We start from the raw sequence: 19,188 nt of genomic DNA, 5'->3' as shown, positions 1-19,188 counted from the left end.
AAATAATTTAGTAGTGATTGTGGTGGGGTAGCAGAGCAGAAAAGATACGAATATAGATAAACTACAACAGACAAGTATTGATTATTGTTGAAACCAAGTGAAGCTGGAGATTCATTACACTATTCTCTGTACTTGGGAATGTTGAAAACTTTCCCAATTGAAAAGATTCGTGTAAATTTCCTAGTTTGGAAATACCACACATAGTTTTCTTGGTAGTTCCCCCAGAAGTTGAAGAAAGAAGACACTATAAATTCCTTCAGTCAACCAGAAGTATTAATTAACTAGCGCTTTTGAGTTATGCCATTATAGATGAAGTTTATAGTGATGACTCTGAGGCACTCTGAAACATTGAAAAGTTAAATTATGTGCAATAAAATTTTGATTTTAAAGCGGGCCTCACTGTGTTATTTTAACAGCTTTATTGAGGTATGACTGATACAACAAATCATACACACTTAATGTATACAATGATAAGTTTGGACATGTCTATACACCTGTGAAACTGTCACCATGATCAATGTAATAGATATATCCATCACCTCCAAAAGTTTCTTTGTGTCCTTTTGTTTACTTTCATTTGTGGTAAGAACACTTAACATGAAATCTACCCTACTAACAACACTTTAATGCCTAACAATAGGCATTATGCAATACAGCCAATCTCTAGAACTAACCCATCTTGCATAACTGAAACTTTATGCCAATTTAACTGCAACTCCGCATTCCCTACTTCTTCCAGCCCCTGGTAACCACCAATCTGTTTTCTGCTTCTGAGTTTGACTGCTCTAGCTGCTTCATGTAAGTGGAGTCGTGCAGGATTCGTCCTTCTGTGACTGGCTTATATCACTTAGCACATTGTTCTCCAGGTTCATCACAAATAGCAGGATTTCCTTCTTTATCAAGGCTGAGTAATATTTCATTTTATGGATGTGCCACATTTTCTTTATCTATTCATCTGTCAGTGGACATTTGGGTTGTTTCAATAACTCGGCTATTGTGAATAGCGTAGCAATGAACATGGGAGTGCAGGTATTGCTCTGAGATTTTGATTTCAATTATTTTGGATATATACCCAGAAAGTGGGATTGTTGGATCATATAGTAGTTCTATTTTTAATTTTTTTAGGAAACTCCATACTGTTTTCCATATTGCCTGTACTAATTTGTATCCACACCAACAGTGTACAAGAGTTCCCTTTTCTCCACATGCTTGCTAACATTTGCTATCTTTTGTGTTTTTGATGATAGCCATCCTAATGTGTGTGTGGTGATATTTCATTGTGATTTTAATTTGCATTTCCTTATGACTACTGATATTGAGTATCTTTTCATATATGTGTTGGCCATTTGTATGTCTTTTTGAATAAATGTCTATTCAAGTCCTTTGATCCTTTTTTTAAATCATGTTATTTGTTATGCAGGTGTTCCTTGTATATTTTGGATATTCAGTTCATCAGACACATGGTTTGCAAATACTTTCTCCCATTCCATAGGTTACCTTTTCATCCTATTGATTATTTCCTTTGCTGTGCAGAAGCCTTTTAGTTTGATGTAGTACTGTGTGTCTATTTTTGCTTTGTTGCCTGTGCTTTTGGTGTCATATCCAATAAATCACTACTAAGACCAATGTTAAAAAGTTTTTCCCTATGTTTTCTTCTAGGAGTTTTATGGTTTCCAGTCTTACATTCAAGTTTTTAATCCATTTTTAGTTTTTTGTTGTTTGTTTAAGATGTAAAATAAAGATAAAGAGGACTTCTTTTCCCTATTGTGTGCTCTTGGGACCCTTGTTGAAGATCAGTTGACCATATATGTGTGGGCTTAATTCCAGGCTCTCTACGCCATTCTATTGATCTATCACTCTCTTTATGCCAATACCATATTGCTTTTGTTGTTTTGTTTGTTTTTTGGTACCATATTGTTTCAGTTACTATAGCTTTGTAATGTATTTTGAAGTCAGGAAGTATGATGGCTCCAGCTTTATTCTTTCATAAAATCACTTTGGCTATTTTGAGTCTTTCATGGTTCCATATAAATTTTACGATTATTTTTCCTATTTCTGTAAAAAAAAGCCATTGGGATTTTGATGAGGACAGCATTGAATTTGTCGCTCACTGTGGATAGTATGGGCATTTTAATAATGTTAAATCTTCCATTCCATTAACCCAAGATGTGTTTCCATTTATTTGCTGCTTTAATTTCTTTCATTGACCTTTTATAGTTTTCAGTATACAGGACTTTTACATCTTTAATTACATTCATTCCTAAGTATTTTATTCTTTTTGATGTTACTATAAATGTGATTGTTTTGTTAATTTCCTTTCAGAATAGTTCATTGTCAACATATAGAAATCTAACTGATTTTGTATGTTGATTTTGTATCCTGCAACTTTACTGAATTTGCTTACTAGATTCAAGAGTTTATTGTGGAGTCTTTAGGATTCTTCTACATGTAAGATCATGAAATGTATGCATACAAAATGTGCATGTATGTACCACACCCCTTAATTAGTTTTTTTGACATCTTTGGGAGGGTGCTATTTTGACACACATGTACACATAGGGTTCCAATCACTTAACAAAGGGTAATTATTTAAGATACAGTCACAGGAATAGAATAAAGCTAGAATCTCCTACCAAAAATAAAATCTGTGCCAAATATACATATTTTTATGAGACCTAAGATGGGAAGACTCCTTCTATTTGTGTCTGTCTCAGCGGGTGGGCAACTGGAGATTCTCTCTTCCTAGTTGATAGGCGTAAAGCCTACCCCTTCTTATGACAGCAATTAGGGTTGAGAGACAACTTATTCAAAGATCAAAGCTAATAAGGTCCTGGCGTGATGACTGAACCAAAACTCACAACCCACTGTCTAACTTCTGAGCCCAGCTCCTAAGACAGTCCATTATCATTGGGTACCTACTTTATGTTGAACGTGATTCATAAGATAGGATCCTTGTCTCCAAGACATATGGAACTGAACTGGAGAGCTGGGGCAAATAGAGTAGGTTTTGTGTAGGAAGAACGGTGCGACTTCAGAGACAGAAGACTGGATTCCAGGCAGGGAACATGGGATCGGAAGTTTGACCTTGGTAACACCAAACAAGAGTCTACTTCAGCTAAAATAGAATGTTTGTGTAGAGTTTGGCTGAGGTTGATCTTAACTACCAGGTTAAGAAGTTTGAACTTTAAGGAATTTTGTTATAAAGAATAATGGAAAGCATTATATTTGGTTTAATTATTCAATGTGGATACCATGATAATATTATGAAATAGCTTCAAAGTAAGTATGCAATATATACAGTTTAACATATAGTTTAAAAGTAATTATACAATGCACATAAGGCATTTCTATTTTACTTTTCTTTCAAAAACTGTATTACTTCTCTTCAAAGAAAAAGCTTTAAAAAAAAATTAGAAAACAGCGCTCCCATTCCGCTGTAAAAAACAATGCCTGCAATGTTGAGAATTATAGTAAACATATTTACATTTCTTATCACACCTTACTAATGACTGTCATCATTAGTCAAATAAGTAAACAGTTTAAGAGTGGTATACAAAATTCAGTGGGTCTTTTGTTTGGTCTCATGACTTACAGAGAAGTGTTCATTCCCTCAAGATTATAGGATTAAATTATCTGCCCTGCCCACACACAGAGGAGATATGACCCAGAAGAACAGCCTGCAAAGTGATGTGAGGTATCTAATGTTTACTTAAAATAAAACACATTATGAAGACAACACAAATGATTCTATTCCATTTCAAAAGACTCAGAAAAGCAGATCTGCCTATAAAAAGAGTTATAAATTATTTTAGCTATGATGTTTCTTCATGTTGAGACTTTGGAACCACCATTGCCAGCTACACTCCATCCTTTCCCAAGATTTAGGACAAGGAATATGTTTCTGGTAACAGAAATTATTAAAATGGAGTCTCAGGGCAGTGCATTCAGTTAAACTCAAATCTAGTCAGGGCTCCAGACTGAATGTTTCATTCTGTGAACTGCCAATACGTCTCTGAAATTCCAGAATGTGAAATTCTGAAACCTCAAAGGGACGTTTACAAATGCTTTCAGATAGTAGTGGATATTTTGTTCTCTCCTCTCTTTGGAGGTGGGAGGAGTTCTCCAATGGGTTCTGGCTGAAGGGAGGGATTTAGCCTAAGTCTTTCAGGTACTATTCAGAAGTGATGCATTTCCCTTGGCTAGTTACAGCCTCCAGTTTCCAAGTTTCTCATACTTGTGAGCATGCAGACAAATAATAACATTTTATTTTATTTTATTATTATTATTTTTTGAGACGGAGTCTGGCTCTGTCGCCCAGGCTGGAGTGCAGTGGCGCCATCTCGGCTCACTGCAAGCTCCGCCTCCCGGGTTTACGCCATCCTCCTGCCTCGGCCTCCTGAGTAGCTGGGACTACAGGCGCCCGCCATCTCGCCCGGCTAATTTTTTGTATTTTTTAGAACATTTCATTTTAAAACCTGACTTGAAGGGACCTCTGGGAGGCCTCCTCCCAGCAGCAGATGAGGTGGAGGTCAGAGTAGTATGACACTGACAGTCTCTGAACCTGAACATCTGCCTTTGATAGTTGCCCTTGGGCTAAAGGTGCTGTTTTGGGCTCTGGGTGACCCCTGTCAAACCCAAGAGCTACTCACTGTCATTTCCAGCCATGCCTCTTTCCCTCAGTTGGCAGTATGTGTCTGAGCATAGATTGGCAGGGAACTTCCAATTGCAGAGGCATTGTTTTGATTCATTTCAAGAACTCTGAAATGTCTTAACTAAGGTAAAGTCACAGATTACTGTACGGCTGTAGAAATTTTAAAAGGTACTAGATTTTATACCTTATTGTCTAAATACATACTTTTTTTCTGTCCTGTTCCTTTTCTCCTTTCCAATCCTCCAGTGTTTTAAATGAAGATGGAGTATATACATCCTTTTGCCCTAACACACACAAATGTCATTTTGAAAATAAAAATATTCACATTTGTCCCCATACTTTTCTCCTCTCCAAGTGCCCTCAAGTACCTTCTTAATCCCACCGAAGTTCCAAGTTTCACTGATTTAAAAAGCAAAGGAAAAAGTGCAGCACTAGATAGAGTCAAACAACTGGAATACTACTCAGCATGAAAAACGACCAAACTATCTATCTACTAAATAACTTGCATGGATCTCAAGAACATCAAGCTGAGTGAAAAAAGAAAAAACTCAGTCTCAAATCACAGGCAGTATGATTCCATTTACATAACAGTTTCAGAACAATGAAAATATAGAGATGGAAAACAAGTGGTTGCCAGGGGTAGCGAGGAGGAGGTGGAGATAATGATAAAGAGGTGGAACAAGGGAGATCTCATGGAAGATACTGGTGGAAGTTCTGCGTCTTGACTGGCCTATAGTGGATCAGATTGCACAAATCCACATATGTGGCAAAATGGCATAGAAACTATACACACATTATTCCAGTGTCAGCTTCCTGGGTTTAATATTGTACTAAAGTGTGTCAGATGTAACCACTGGAAGAAACCAGGTGAAAGATTTAGGTGGTCTCTCTGTGCAACTGGATGCAAATCTATAATTACTTTAATATACAAAGTTTAAATATATATATAATACATATATTTATATATATTCTTTACAGATGCCTCTGTACAGAAAGAATAATGAAATATAGCATAGTGGCACATGCCAAAAATATGTCAGATACTTTTCTTAAAGCATACTGTTACTAAAGAATTAGTAAAGTATTGCTTCAAAAGATAAGAAGGAATAAAACAGTAATGACTGTATTCTCAGGACTGCAATAAAATAACTCTGTTTCCCAGTGTTCTCAACCTTTGGATTGCTTTTCAGGCATTCACAAAGCAAAGTTGGAAACACAAACGCTTTTAGTTAGATCACTTTAACAATAGAGGTCAGTTTGGTCATACGGTTTTAAAGAATATTCTGCATCCATGAAACACATTCCTCCCATTTGGAAAAAATTTCAGAAACAAGACTATAGCCTAAATAGCACCATCTAGCATGCATGAAACGCTTCTTAAAAGCAAGGACTGCCACAGCCTCTCTTCTTAATGAATCCCTCCCACCTGCTTCGTTTTTCAGTGCTTTGCAGTATGTCTTTTTCTCTTTCCCCTTCCACCTTCATCTCACCCGCTCTCCTGGTCCCTCTAACCAAGTTGCTACGCAAAAGCAGCAAGCAAACCTGTGTGAGTGAGGTGTCCTGAGGCGGCAGCCTCCCGCAGTCCTCCGTGCAGGCCACCACCCGGCTCATGCTCCAGGCGCTGCGCACACCCCATGGCCGCCCAGGACGTGCGGTCACTGAAGAGCTCCCAGCCACACCTCTAGATGCTGCTGCGCGGCCTGCAGGAGTACCAACACTGCAGACAGAACAGCGACTCATCCCTCTGTAAGCCAAAGTTGCCTGTTGATAAATTGCATCTTTTTTCTTTTTCTTCTTTAACATTTTTATAGTACCACGAGTGTACCCAGTGTTATTAAATTACGCCAAAACAAAAAGCAAAGTCCCTGCCCTTAGGAGTATGCAGTGTAAAATGAACAAATGACGCAAGGCAAAATGACAGGACGAACACAGGGTGGGTAGAAAGAGTTATAAGTGAAAGGGAAAGTAGAATCAATAAGACTTTCACTGGACCAAAAAATGGAAAGGCTGTTAGGGCCCCAAATCCTCATCGCAGATTATAGAAATGAAGAATTGCAATAATATCTATAGTAGCAATCCTATTTTATTGAGCCTTTATGTGCCATGCAGTATCATCATCACAATAATTCTATACCATAGCTGCTATTTTTTAAAGTGCCAGATATGATTCTAAATGTCTTACAAATATTCACTCATGTGATCCTCCTAAAATCCCTGTGAGGTAGGAACTATTATTTTCCCCATTTCAGAGATGAGTGAAGTAGTAAGGTGGACTGACTTGCTCAAGGTAACTCAGGTAAAAAGGGGGAGAGCCAAAATTGGAAGCCAGGAAGTTGGATGATAGAATCAAGATCTGAGCTCAGGAAGTCCAATTTTATAATGGCATTAGGATTCATATCCACAATGCCTTGCCTACCAAGCTTATACTCTTAATCATGTGCAACCATGCAAATTAAATAAACAATTTAAAATTATTTATATTGACTATAAACAATGCACAAAATCATTTTGCAAAGGCTTTTAATAGGTCCATGAAAAAAGTGTTTATTTGAAGAGTATTTTCTGTCAAAAAACAGACAAAGAAACAGGTTTTCCTTCCTTCCTTCCTTCATTCAAAAACATGTACCAGTGCTTGTTTATACCAGGCAATGTGTGAGGTACCAAGGTGACCGTAGTGAACAAAAGAGACAAGCTTAAGGGGAAACCAGGGAACTGAGATGGTAGTCATTTTAATGATGAATCCACATTAGATTTATTGGGAGCAATAGGCGGAAATAGCCAACAAGAAATAATCATATACAGGAAACAACATTCTCTAGGCTGGACTGTCTGGCATGAGTATTATTTAGTCCATTTTTCTGTCTCCTCTCCTTTTTCCTTTATTTTAGTTATGATAGAGGAAATTGTGCTATCAAAAAACATTTCATATGGACATTTGTTAACATTTCAAATAATGCTTTGGGTGGTAGAAGTAATTGAATTCCCTTCCTAATAACATTATAACCAAAAGTATTTTACAAGCATGGATATGGTAAAGAGGTATGCAGACCTCTGAGCTTGGAATAAAAATCTGGAATAATAGATCCTTACAAAACAAAAGTTGTCAAAGTCTATTATGAAAATCCAGGATCTTGACTGGCATAAACATCTACTAAAAAGATAAAAGGATAGCATTTGTTACTGTCATTCAATTCCCTACCTCACCTTTTTTTAATACATTTTTACTTCCTGACTCAGATATAATATACAAAAATGAAAAATATAGCCATTAAAAACTAAAATCAGAAGAGAAATCCCCTCCACCTCTCCCCTCATAAAAGCATAGAAGAACATTTATTTGGATTTTGTTGTATGTTTGTGTAAATTTTGTCTATGCTAAAATAGAATACGCCCTTAAGAACCAGAAAAAATGGCCGGGCGCGGTGGCTCAAGCCTGTAATCCCAGCACTTTGGGAGGCCGAGACGGGCGGATCACGAGGTCAGGAGATCGAGACCATCCTGGCTAACATGGTGAAACCCCGTCTCTACTAAAAAATACAAAAAACTAGCCGGGCGAGGTGGCGGGCGCCTGTAGTCCCAGCTACTCAGGAGGTTGAGGCAGGAGAATGGCGTAAACCCGGGAGGCGGAGCTTGCAGTGAGCTGAGATCCGGCCACTGCACTCCAGCCTGGGCGACAGAGCGAGACTCCGTCTCAAAAAAAAAAAAAAAAAAAAAGAACCAGAAAAATAATTTGATTTCCCCTCAAATGGAAAGATAAGACTTTGTTGTTTTATCTTTCCATTTGAGCACTGGTTCTAAATCCTAACATTAAAAGCAATCAAAAAAGCTATATGCTTTCTATTATGGGACCACAATAAAATAATAAAATGTATTGCTAATTCCTGCATTCAATTACTTTGTTCTGTTAGCATAAGTAACTTTCAAAATTCAAGGGAGAGTCAGAGCTAAGGAACACTTGCAGAGAGAATGTGCAAGGACCTCCATGACCACACCTCCCTCCCCAGTCTCCTCCCAAGCATTCTCTACTGACTAAGAGTACTGAACTCTCAAATTCCTGAACTGGCTCCCTCCTTATCCTTTCTCAGTCTGATCTCTCCACTGAGAGTCCTTTCCTCACATCCTCCAATTCTTTGCCTGGCTAACTTTTATTTCTACTTCAAAACCTCACTCAGGTACCACCTGGTCTTGAAATGTTCTCTGACCCCTTTCCTAAGCCAGGTTCCCTGGCAGAGTATTCAAATCTGATTTTTTGTTGTTGTTGTTGTTGTTTGTTTGTTTGTTTGAGACAGAGTCTCGCTCTGTTGCACAAGCTGGAATGCAGTGGCATGATCTCAGCTCACTGCAACCTCTGCCTCCTGGGTTCAAGCAATTCTTCTGCCTCAGCCTCTCGAGTAGCTGAGACTACAGGCACATGTCACCACACCCGGCTAATTTTTGTAAATTTAGTAGAGGTGGGGTTTTACCATACTGGTCAGGCTGGTCGGGAACTACTGACCTCAGGTGATCCATCTGCCTCAGCCTCCCAAAGTGCTGGGATTACAGGCATGAACCACGGTGCCAAGCCTTTTTCCTGGTTTTTAATCATGCTGTATTGCAAATGTTTCTTTGTCTATTCTTTCCTCCAGTAGACTCATTCATTGTTCCACAAATATTTCTTGAGCACCTGGTATTGGCCCAGCACTGTGCTAGGTGCTAGGAAGATAGGAATAAAAGAAACTCCCTAATGTAGTTTCTTGAAGATAGTAACACTTGATAATTATTTATGGAATGAATGAGTGAAATTAGGTCATTACATACATAGGGGAAGAACTGAGACATGGAAGTGATTCTGTTTTTCTATTTCTCCCATCTCTCACACCATATTGTGTTATGTAACACATTTCTAACACCCTTGTTTCCTTAACTTTTTGTTCTCCTCCCTCTGGCTGTCTTTATTTTACTACTGTCTTTATTGCAACAAGCAGGAGCTTTTGCATAGGATGAATTTGATTCTAATACTCGTATTGTTACTTACTAGCCATATGACTCTTGGCTCATTCCTTAACCTCTTCAATTTCCTGTCTGTGAAACAGAGATAACAAATACCTATAGAATAGAGTATTGTGTGAAGATTAAATGAGATTCACATTAAAGAGCTTAGTATGAAGCTCTTAAAGCACCTTTCCTTTCATTTGTCCCTCCCCTACTTCTACCCCTTATCCTTCCCACAGGACATCATCAGGGCAGTAGTGGCTTGCAAGATGATTTCAAGTGATACACGGAAGCACATTTTTAAAAACTGTGTAATTATTTTGATACATTATTGTTTTGATATATACAAAATATGTAATAAGCCTTTGATTTTTATAGAAATCTTTGCTTTGGATATGTAAAAAATAAAGAAAGGAAGGTTAAGGTTCTAAAAATAGCATAAGGCAAAAAGAAAAAAAAACTGATACATAGATGCCTGAAAACACTGCAGAAATGAGCAAAGACAATGCCATATAAGAAGAAAAACATTAATCACAAAGTCCACAAGCTGTTATGTGTATTGTGATTGTCCTCACCACATGTTTGTGCTGATAAACTGACATGCAACACAGGTACACTACTCCTTTCTCAAATGTCACTTATGTAGAAAAAATCCAGTCCTGAGACTGCAAAGATTCAGAGACTTCAGCTGCATGATCATGTCTTTAGCTTGCTTGGAATAGGATTAGTCTGTAATAGAATAAGAAGTCAGCCCCAGGTCCCTAGAAGTCACCCGTCCATCTCCCCTCCGTGATAAAGAACAAAGTGAAAGACAATTGTTCATTTATGTTTATGAATAATTAATGCCCAAGTAGAACTTCCAAAATATTTTGTGTTCTTCACACTGTGTATCTCCATTTTCTGACTTATAAATTGGCTATAATAATAGAATCTATCTCATAAGATTGTTATGAAAGTCAAATGTTAGCATAAAGGAAGCACTTAGAAACATATGATGCAAAAGTTCCTACATATGTGTGAGCCGGAATTACCATTAATCTAGTTGAGACCAGCCTCCAGTTTGCTTCCTGCCCTAGCAGCCTCCAAAGAAAGTTATTTATCTCTTTACGCCACCAATCTTCCAGTCTTTTGTTGCTTTGTGATAAAATCAGCCTGATAAAAAGCTTCCTGTCTTTGGACACTGGTATTCAGAAATATGGAAAGATCAGATATTCTTTTCAGTGTCTCTATTTTTACAGACTTCTACCCAAAACTTCGATTTTCTATATATTTATTTGTTAGAATTTGAGAGATTCTCTCTCTCTGTCTCTCTCACACACGCACGCGTACACACACACACACACACACACACACACTCTTCTTGTGTTGCACAGGAGAGAGTTCACCAATTTCAGCGACTTTTTAGGAGACTTGTTTGCAGTGGGAACAACAACAACATACAACAAGGGTTGATTTCCCCTACCTCCTGCTTGGCCCTGGAAATTGAGATCTACGTGTAGGATGCTCTCTGTACAACGTAACACAGTTTAGCCCTAATGATTATGTCACAGCTGCCCAGAAGCGAAAAAGGATGGCTATAGGATAGCTAGAAATTGGGAACAGGCCATGCACTGTTGAAGCCCTGGACTCTTCCCGCTTCCTTTAAGGTGAGAAGCTGCCTGCCCACCCGCCCCCGCCCCCACAACAAAGTGGATAACCAAACAGTGGGTCCTTTAGCTTTGGAGGATGGGGCTCTGGGCTAAGGAGTCTGCGGGAAGTGCCTGCCCAGATGGGCTTATTGCTCTAGGGCCACTCCTACTCCCTTCACACTGCATTTAAGATCTCGGCCCTAGCCGGGAGATTCACAAGTGCCCAAATTCACAAGTTTCACAAGCGACCGCATCACTGCCTCCTGCACTCCTCTGCAAATGCCCTGGCACACCCGCGACCACGTATCCCTGAGTTTCCTAGCTTAGTTCGCCCCTTTTCCTCCAAGTCAGCAGCCCGGTGAGCATTCCAGGGTCAGTCCTGGTGCTCACAGTAAGGGCAATCTCCCACCTCTCCCTGCTAGATCACAAAGAGGAGCTGGGAGATTCGCCGTTTTCCCCCACAACCGGCACCCTGCGCTGGCCCAGAGCGCAGCGCCCACCTGTGCCACCGCTAGATGAAGAGTCCCTCACCGCGCGCTGCCTGGGCGCACGGCTGGTGTGCCGCGCTCACCACCTCTACTGGACTCAAGGGTGCTCCCGGCTCACGCTTCTCGGGGCTTCCTGCGTCCGGGTTCCCTCTCCCCCTACTCGCTTTCTTCCTTCATTCGCTCTTCTCTCAATTTTTCCTCCCGTCCTTACGCCATCAACTCTAACCTTTAATCAATTCCCGGGCTCCTCCTCCCTGGGCTTCTCTTAGCTCGGTTCCAGTGACCCCACTATCCGTCCCTGCTCGCATTTCTGCACCGCCCTGCCCTTCACTCCAGCACGCAGCAGGCCCGGCAATTCGACCGTGCGGGAAGCCCCCGTCGGAACCTCTGGCGCAGTTTTCAGACTAGCCCGCAGCCCAGAGACCAGGTGCCCGCATCCAGCTGTGCTCTCGTCTTCTCCCTTGAAAGAGACTCCGTGGGGGCTCCCCAGGCCAGAGTTCCCCGCCCGGGGAATCATGCTGGTCTCTGGGGTGGCCCAGCTGTCAGAGAGGACAGGTCTATTTTAAGCCTTCCACCCAGTGTCCCCGTCCTGAGGACGCGGGCGCGGGCCCAGGGACTTGGATAACACCTTGCCAGCACGATCCCGGGCGGTGGCGGAGCCAGCTCCCCCGGCGGGAGTCCGGCCTTTCAGCCAGGCCGGCGGCGCGGCCACGGAACACAGTCCCAATACAACCAACTCGAAATCCAAGAGCCCAGGGAACCCCAGGGCGGTGGGCGGAGGTGCCCCATGCCCCAGTCCCCAGGGAATAGGCTACCTTGGCACAACCGCTTTTCCTTGAAAAGAAGTCACACATGAGCCCGCCCAATCAGTCTCTTCCCTCCGTGTGCCCTAGTTTACGTTATTTCTAGTCAACCGAGTCATTAGCCTGCAATAACCCACCCAAAGCGTGAATCTTTGGAAAATAATAAGAATTAGGAACTATGAGCAGGTCATGAAGAGGCCGACATAAGCCCCGGACGATTGAGAGACCGGGCTACGCACGTCTGCGTGTTCCCCGTGCATACACACAAGCACCCATCCCATAGACTGAGATCCAGCTGAAAATTTGGACATTGACACGTCTCTAAGTCTAACAGGAAATACAAAAAAAAAAAAAAAAAAATTCACTCACCCGCCTCTTTTGCTACCCTTTCCAGACCGGGATTCAGAGGAAGTGTCAGAAAGGAATGGATGGAGAGACCCTTCTTTCTTTTCTTTTCGCCTTTCTAAAGAGTGGCAATTTCCATCACGTGATAGGGGCAGCATCCCCAGTGTCGCGTTTCCTGCGGAGCCTCCCTTCCAGGCCAATCGTCAGGCGGCAACCTGAGAAGTAGTCCAAAGCATCCTCCCAGGTGGGGCCGAGATGTCCAGCTGTCCTTCAGGGGTGAAGCCTGCGCAGACCCTGCTCCCTCTTTCCTGGGTCCAGGATAACCGAGAAGATCCTGGTGTGGGTTTATTTTTCGACGGTTAGATTTCTTCCATGCGTCAAGGTTGCATTTATTGGATCTGTCCTGTAAGCTGAAGTACATGTGGATCTTTATTTTAAAGCCTGTAAAACAGTGTCCAGGGTAGGTAACTCACTAAATTTCCTCCTGGTATGGAGGTGACAAACGTGAACTTTACATAAAGAAAAAGAAACATTTGGGGAAAGAGTACAAATGAAAAACCTGTAATTCACAGTAAACATCACTTTATGCATGAAAGAAATGGGATAACTTGCTGGTACTTAAGAGTGGGTCTTTGGTGATAATTGTTTCTTCTGGAATTCCAGTTTAGGCATAATCTTCAGTATACATGAAGAAGGAATTAAGCTATAATAATAAATAGCACTCAAACTTCAATTCTATTTATTAAAGTTACAACCTACCATTTACGGAAAATTGTTTACGTTAAAACTATTTTCTAGTATTCAACCTTCTTTGTTTCAAAGAAGTCCCATGTAACAAATACGTTCACAATCCCCCATTTATTTAGTAGTGAGTTGTTATTCTTTAGGGAAGGAAAATTATCGTATGGAGACCTTGACCCCACAGTGTAACTAACTCACCAGGCAACACAATTTACCTTCTGAATTCTCATACATCCAATTCGACTTTATTTAGAAGGGCAAGTTTCACTGCCTGTCCATACCATGAACACCTAGAATCTTCTCGTTTTATAGCTCCCAGTAACTGTAACACCAGCAACAGCTTAGTGCTTTAAAAAAATAATGTAACAGCAGAAACTCACCTGGATAATGCATAATAATCAGAAACACTAAGAACACTGCATTAATGCACACACACATACACATCAAACTGTACTAGGACCATCTGACAATACAGATTCAATAGAAGGATGATGTAACACATTTTCACTGGAGCTACAATTTTAGAACCTAAAAAAATTATATAAAAACGTTTGTTTTATAAAAACTGAGTTTCTTCTGAGCCCCCAAGCAAATATGGTAAACCTCTCTATCATAGCAAGAAGTTTACATTTTGTGGAATTAGACTATATCAGGATAGTTTTGAATTCCCTATAAGCGTGTTGAAACTAGATTCTCTTCACATTATCACACTTCTCCATTGATTCTCATTTTATAAACATCTTTTATAAAGCTACTAAAACATCAAAATTGCTAGGATTTGGGGAGAATTAGTGAGATCAAGGTAGATACACATTTCTCTTTTCCTAACCTGCAATTTAGTAAAAGCAAGACTCAGGTTTATAAGACAAAAAGCCATTCCAGGGAAGGAAGACGCAAATGAAGACAAGATCATTTGAGTCTTCTCAAGATAAGTAATTCCAAGACACAAACTGGTTTACTGTGCAACTGCTCAACTTTTAAATGGACAGCTTCTTTAATCAGTTCTTGACATCTATATCTTAGCTAGCATAGAAGAGATCAAAAGCAGTGGTTCATGGTCTAATGTGATAGAGAACTATGAGTTATGCATTTATATATGCTAGTAATATTAATCAGGTGTGGGCTGAGGTTAAATGAGTCTTGTTTTCATCTATAAAACAATAAAATTATGGATATTATACATCAATAGAGTCTGAGAAGATCTAAAGCAATGCCTGGGTAGGATGAGACAACTGACAACTCTTTATTTTCTGTGTTACAATAAAAAATTTGAACCATTAATGGCCACATTGAATCTGCTCACCAATCCTCAAGAGTTTCTTTTAAACTTGTGTTTGAAAGGATGGGAAGCAATTCTAACCAATGACATGAGTATTCCTGAAGGCCACATTGTGAAACACATTTTGGTGTCTCCTCAGATCATTCACTGACTGTAGAGTACATAGCTTGATTTAGAATCTCAGAGTCGCCACCTACTAGCTATAGAACTTTGGACAAGTCTCTTAAGCTCTTAGTGGCTCAGTTTCTCATCTGAAAAATACAGAATGTTTCCTGATACATTGCTTTCCTGACTTAAATTATGTTCAGAGGGTACTACAAACACACTTAGTGATGGAGAAAAACAGAAGCTTATAGAACAGTTAGAAGTTACTCATCATGGCCGGGCACGGTGGCTCAAGCCTGTAATCCCAGCACTTTGGGAGGCCAAGACGGGCGGATCACGAGGTCAGGAGATCGAGACCATCCTGGCTAACACGGTGAAACCCCGTCTCTACTAAAAAGACAAAAAAAACTAGCCGGGTGAGGTGGCGGGCGCCTGTAGTCCCAGCTACTTGGGAGGCTGAGGCAGGAGAATGGCGTGAACCCGGGAGGCGGAGCTTGCAGTGAGCTGAGATCTGGCCACTGCACTCCAGTCCCGGCGACAAAGCAAGACTCCGTCTCAAAAAAAAAAAAAAAAAAAAAAAAAAAAAAAGAAGTTACTCATCATTTTGAAAAGCTGAATTGATTGGAGCTCTCTAAAATTATTTTAACACTCTGGGTTTAGGAGTGGTCATTGGTTTTGTTGTGGTTGCTTTTGTTTTAAGAAAAATCTATATTTAAAAATTTATGAAATATATTTTTCAGAACTGAAGCTAATACTTGTCGAGTTCTATGCTGCAACAAATTTAAAAAACACTGTTACAATTATCATGATTCCTCAAAGGTTTTATTTTTTAAATAGACGTACATATTATCTGAAGCACATGTGATAATTTAATACATTCATATAATTTGTAAAGATCAAATCAGTGTAATTGGTCTATGTATTACCTTAAATATTTATCTTTTCTTTATACTAGAAGCATTCAAATTATTCTCTTCTAGCTATTTTGAAATACACAATCAATTATTATTGTTAACTGTAGTCATCCTACTAATCTACTACATGCTAGGGCTTATTCCCTCTATTTAACTGTACTTTTATACCCACCAATCTTCTATTTTTATGAGATCCACTTTTTTAGCTCCCATATGTCACCGAGAAAATGCAATATTTGTCTTTCTGTGTACGGCTTACTTTAGTTAGTATAATGACCTCCAGTTTTATCCATGTTACTGCAAATGACAGGATTTCATTCTTTTTGCAGCTGAATAATATTCCCTTGTGTATATATTCCACATTTTCTTTATCCATTCTTCCGTCAATGGATGCCTAGATTGATTCCATATTTTGGCAATTTTGAGTATTGTCGCAAAAAACATGGAAGTTCAGATATGCCTTCAATATATTGATTTCCTTTCTTTTGGATATATACCCAGAAGTGGAGCTGTTGGATTATATAGTAGTTCTATTTTTAGTTTTTTGAGGAACCTCCATACAGTTTTCCATAATGGCTATACTAGTTTATATTTCCAAACAGTGCATGAGAGTTCCCTTTTTCCACTTTCTTGCCAGCATCTGTTACTTCCTATCTTTTTGATAAAAGCCATTTTAACTAGGGTGAGAGGACATCATTTTTTAAAAAAAGATTAAATGTAATTATATATATATGTTTTCCTAAGTTATTTTTTAAGTTCAGGGGTACATGTGCAGGATGTGCAAGTTTGTTACATTGGTAAACGTGTGTCATGGGGGTTTCTTGTACAAATTACTTCATCACCCAGGTATTAAGCCTAGTACCCATTAGTTATTTTTCCTGATTCTCTCCCTCATCCCACTCTTCATCCTCTGATAGGCCCCAGTGTGTGTGGTTCCCCTCTATATGACCATATGTTCTCACAATTTAGCTCCCACTTAAAAGTGAGAACATGCAGTATTTGGTTTTCTGTTCCTGCATTGGTTTGCTAAGGCTAATGGCCACCAGCTCCATCCATGTCACTGCAAAGGACATGATCTCATTCTTTTTTATGGCTGCATAGTGCTTATTGTCATTTTGATTTGTATTTCTCTGATGATTAGTGATATTGAGCATTTTTTCAAATGCCTGTTGGCCATTCATATGTCTTCTTTTGAAAATTTTCTATTTAGACCCTTCGCTCATTTTTAAATTTTAGGGTTTTGTTGTTGTTGTTGTTGTTGTTGTTGTTGTTTACTATTGAGTTATTTGAGCTTCTTGTATATTCTGGTTATTAATTCCTTGTTAGAAGGATAGTTTGCAAATATTTTCTCCCATTCTGTGAGTTTTCCCTTCCCTTTGTTGATTCGTTGTTGTTGTTTGCCATGCAGAAGCTTTTTAGCTTGATATAATCTCATTTGTCTATTTTGGCTTTTGTTGCCTGTGCTTTTTAGGTCTTGCACAAAAACTCTTTGTCCAGATGGATGTCTTGGAGAATTTCCCCCATTGTTTTCTTCTAGTAGTTTCATAATTTCAGGCCTTAGATTTAAGTTTTTAATCCATTTTGATTTGATTTTTGTATATGGTGAGAGATTGGGATCTAGTTTCATTCTTCTGCATTTATATATATCCAGTTTTCCCAGCACCACTTTTTGAAGACTGTCCCTTCCCCAGTGTATGCTCTTGGTTCTTTTGTTGAGAACATGTTGGCTGTAAATGTGTAGATTTATTTCTGGGTTATCTATTATGTTCCATTGGCCTGTATGTCTATTTTTATGCCAGTACTATGCAGATTTGGTTACTATAGCTTTGTAGTATATTTTGAAATCAGGTAGTGTGATGCCTCTAGCTTTGTTCTTTTCACCCAGGATTGCTTTGGCTATTTGGGGTGTCTTGTTCTTTGAGGTTTTTAATTAGTCAAAAGCTGGATGACACTCTTAAGTTGCGATAGAGCATGCAGTATTTCTCTATGATCATGATTTGCAATATTAGTAGACTTTAACATAAACATACACCTTAGGAAGGACATAGAACATAATTATTATTTAAACACCATATGATAGTGCTGTGAAGTTCATTGGTTTATGGATTATCTCTGTGAAGTCTTGTTGCAGTGATTTTAGTAGTCTTTTGTATAATTAATGTTTTATTTGACAGTAGAGTTTTAACATGAATTATTTTTCAAGAATAATTATCATAACTAGTAAAGTTGCTTTAGGTTTCAAAGTATCTTCACATGTATTATGCTACTTTATACCAAAACAACCCTGTCATGTAGGTATTTTTATTTTCCTCTTTCAATGGGAGAGGAAATTCGGTTCAGAGAGGTTAAGTGCCTTTTCCAAAGACATGGAGCCAATAAATGACAAAGCTAAAGTATGAACTAGGTTTTCTGACTCCAAATTCACAACCCTCCTTCCACAGCTCACTTCCCTTTTCTTCTGAGCATTTTCTTTACTAATACTCGTTATTGCTCTTCTGTCTACAGTGGTGCCAACACCAAATGGCATGTTTAGCCATAAAATTATGATTTTAAAAATAAATTTATATAAAGTAATTCTTTTGCTTTGTCATAACTGCAGGAACCTCTAAAAGTCTTCTAATGATAGTAAAATGTTTTTATTTTATATGAATTTGGATTTGATTTATGTTGAAACCTTAGTTCAAGAGAGATGGCTAACTGATCCTTATACTTGAATGGTCTTCATAGCCTACAATTGCTCCAATTCTGCGTATTTGCTTCTTTTATTCCTTGGTTGCCAAAATTAAGCTCCAGTTTCCTATTTTTGCCTTCTGAAGAGATAGAGAATATTAATCTATTTTCTAATTTTCACAAGGCCAAATCTAAAATGAAACAAAACTTGCAAAATTCTACAGAAGCATTCAACTTTTCATCTTCAAATGCAGGAGATGGGTGTCATGAAAGGGGTCAGAATCAGGTGCTCATTTTCATCCACTCCAGTATTTGGTTGTTGAGTGCTGCAGTGCTGTTTCTATTCTGTTTCATCATGTAATCAGTTGTTTGCATGGTTCCTCTTGAGGCTGCAAGTCCTGTAGATGCTTTGTCAGAACATTTTTGCTGAATAAATCAGTGAATGGATGGATGGATAAATCAATTCAAGCTTCTCTACTTTTCAGAAGTTTTGCTCAGTAAATAATGTTATTAAAGATGTGAATATAATAGTATCAAACAAAACATTTTTGATTGAAATACTACTATGAAAAAGACTTTGGAATGTAGAGGTT

General features: G+C 39.1%; 1 protein-coding gene across 1 annotated transcript in view; it reads right to left on the bottom strand.

Annotated features, from left to right (window-relative positions):
* Positions 1 to 13,362, bottom strand: part of SLC38A4 (solute carrier family 38 member 4) — a 69,779-nt gene extending 56,417 nt beyond the window's left edge. Inside the window, exon 1 of the mRNA XM_033222320.1 lies at positions 12,911 to 13,362. The gene's annotated coding sequence lies outside the window, so the exon portion shown is untranslated. The remainder of the gene's footprint in view (positions 1 to 12,910) is intronic.
* Between the last annotated feature and the right edge of the window lie 5,826 nt (positions 13,363 to 19,188).

The sequence above is a fragment of the Trachypithecus francoisi genome, unplaced genomic scaffold (assembly GCF_009764315.1).
Source record: "Trachypithecus francoisi isolate TF-2019V2 unplaced genomic scaffold, Tfra_2.0 Lachesis_group11, whole genome shotgun sequence".
Classification (NCBI taxonomy): domain Eukaryota; kingdom Metazoa; phylum Chordata; class Mammalia; order Primates; family Cercopithecidae; genus Trachypithecus; species Trachypithecus francoisi.
This window is presented reverse-complemented; position numbering and strand designations above follow the sequence as displayed.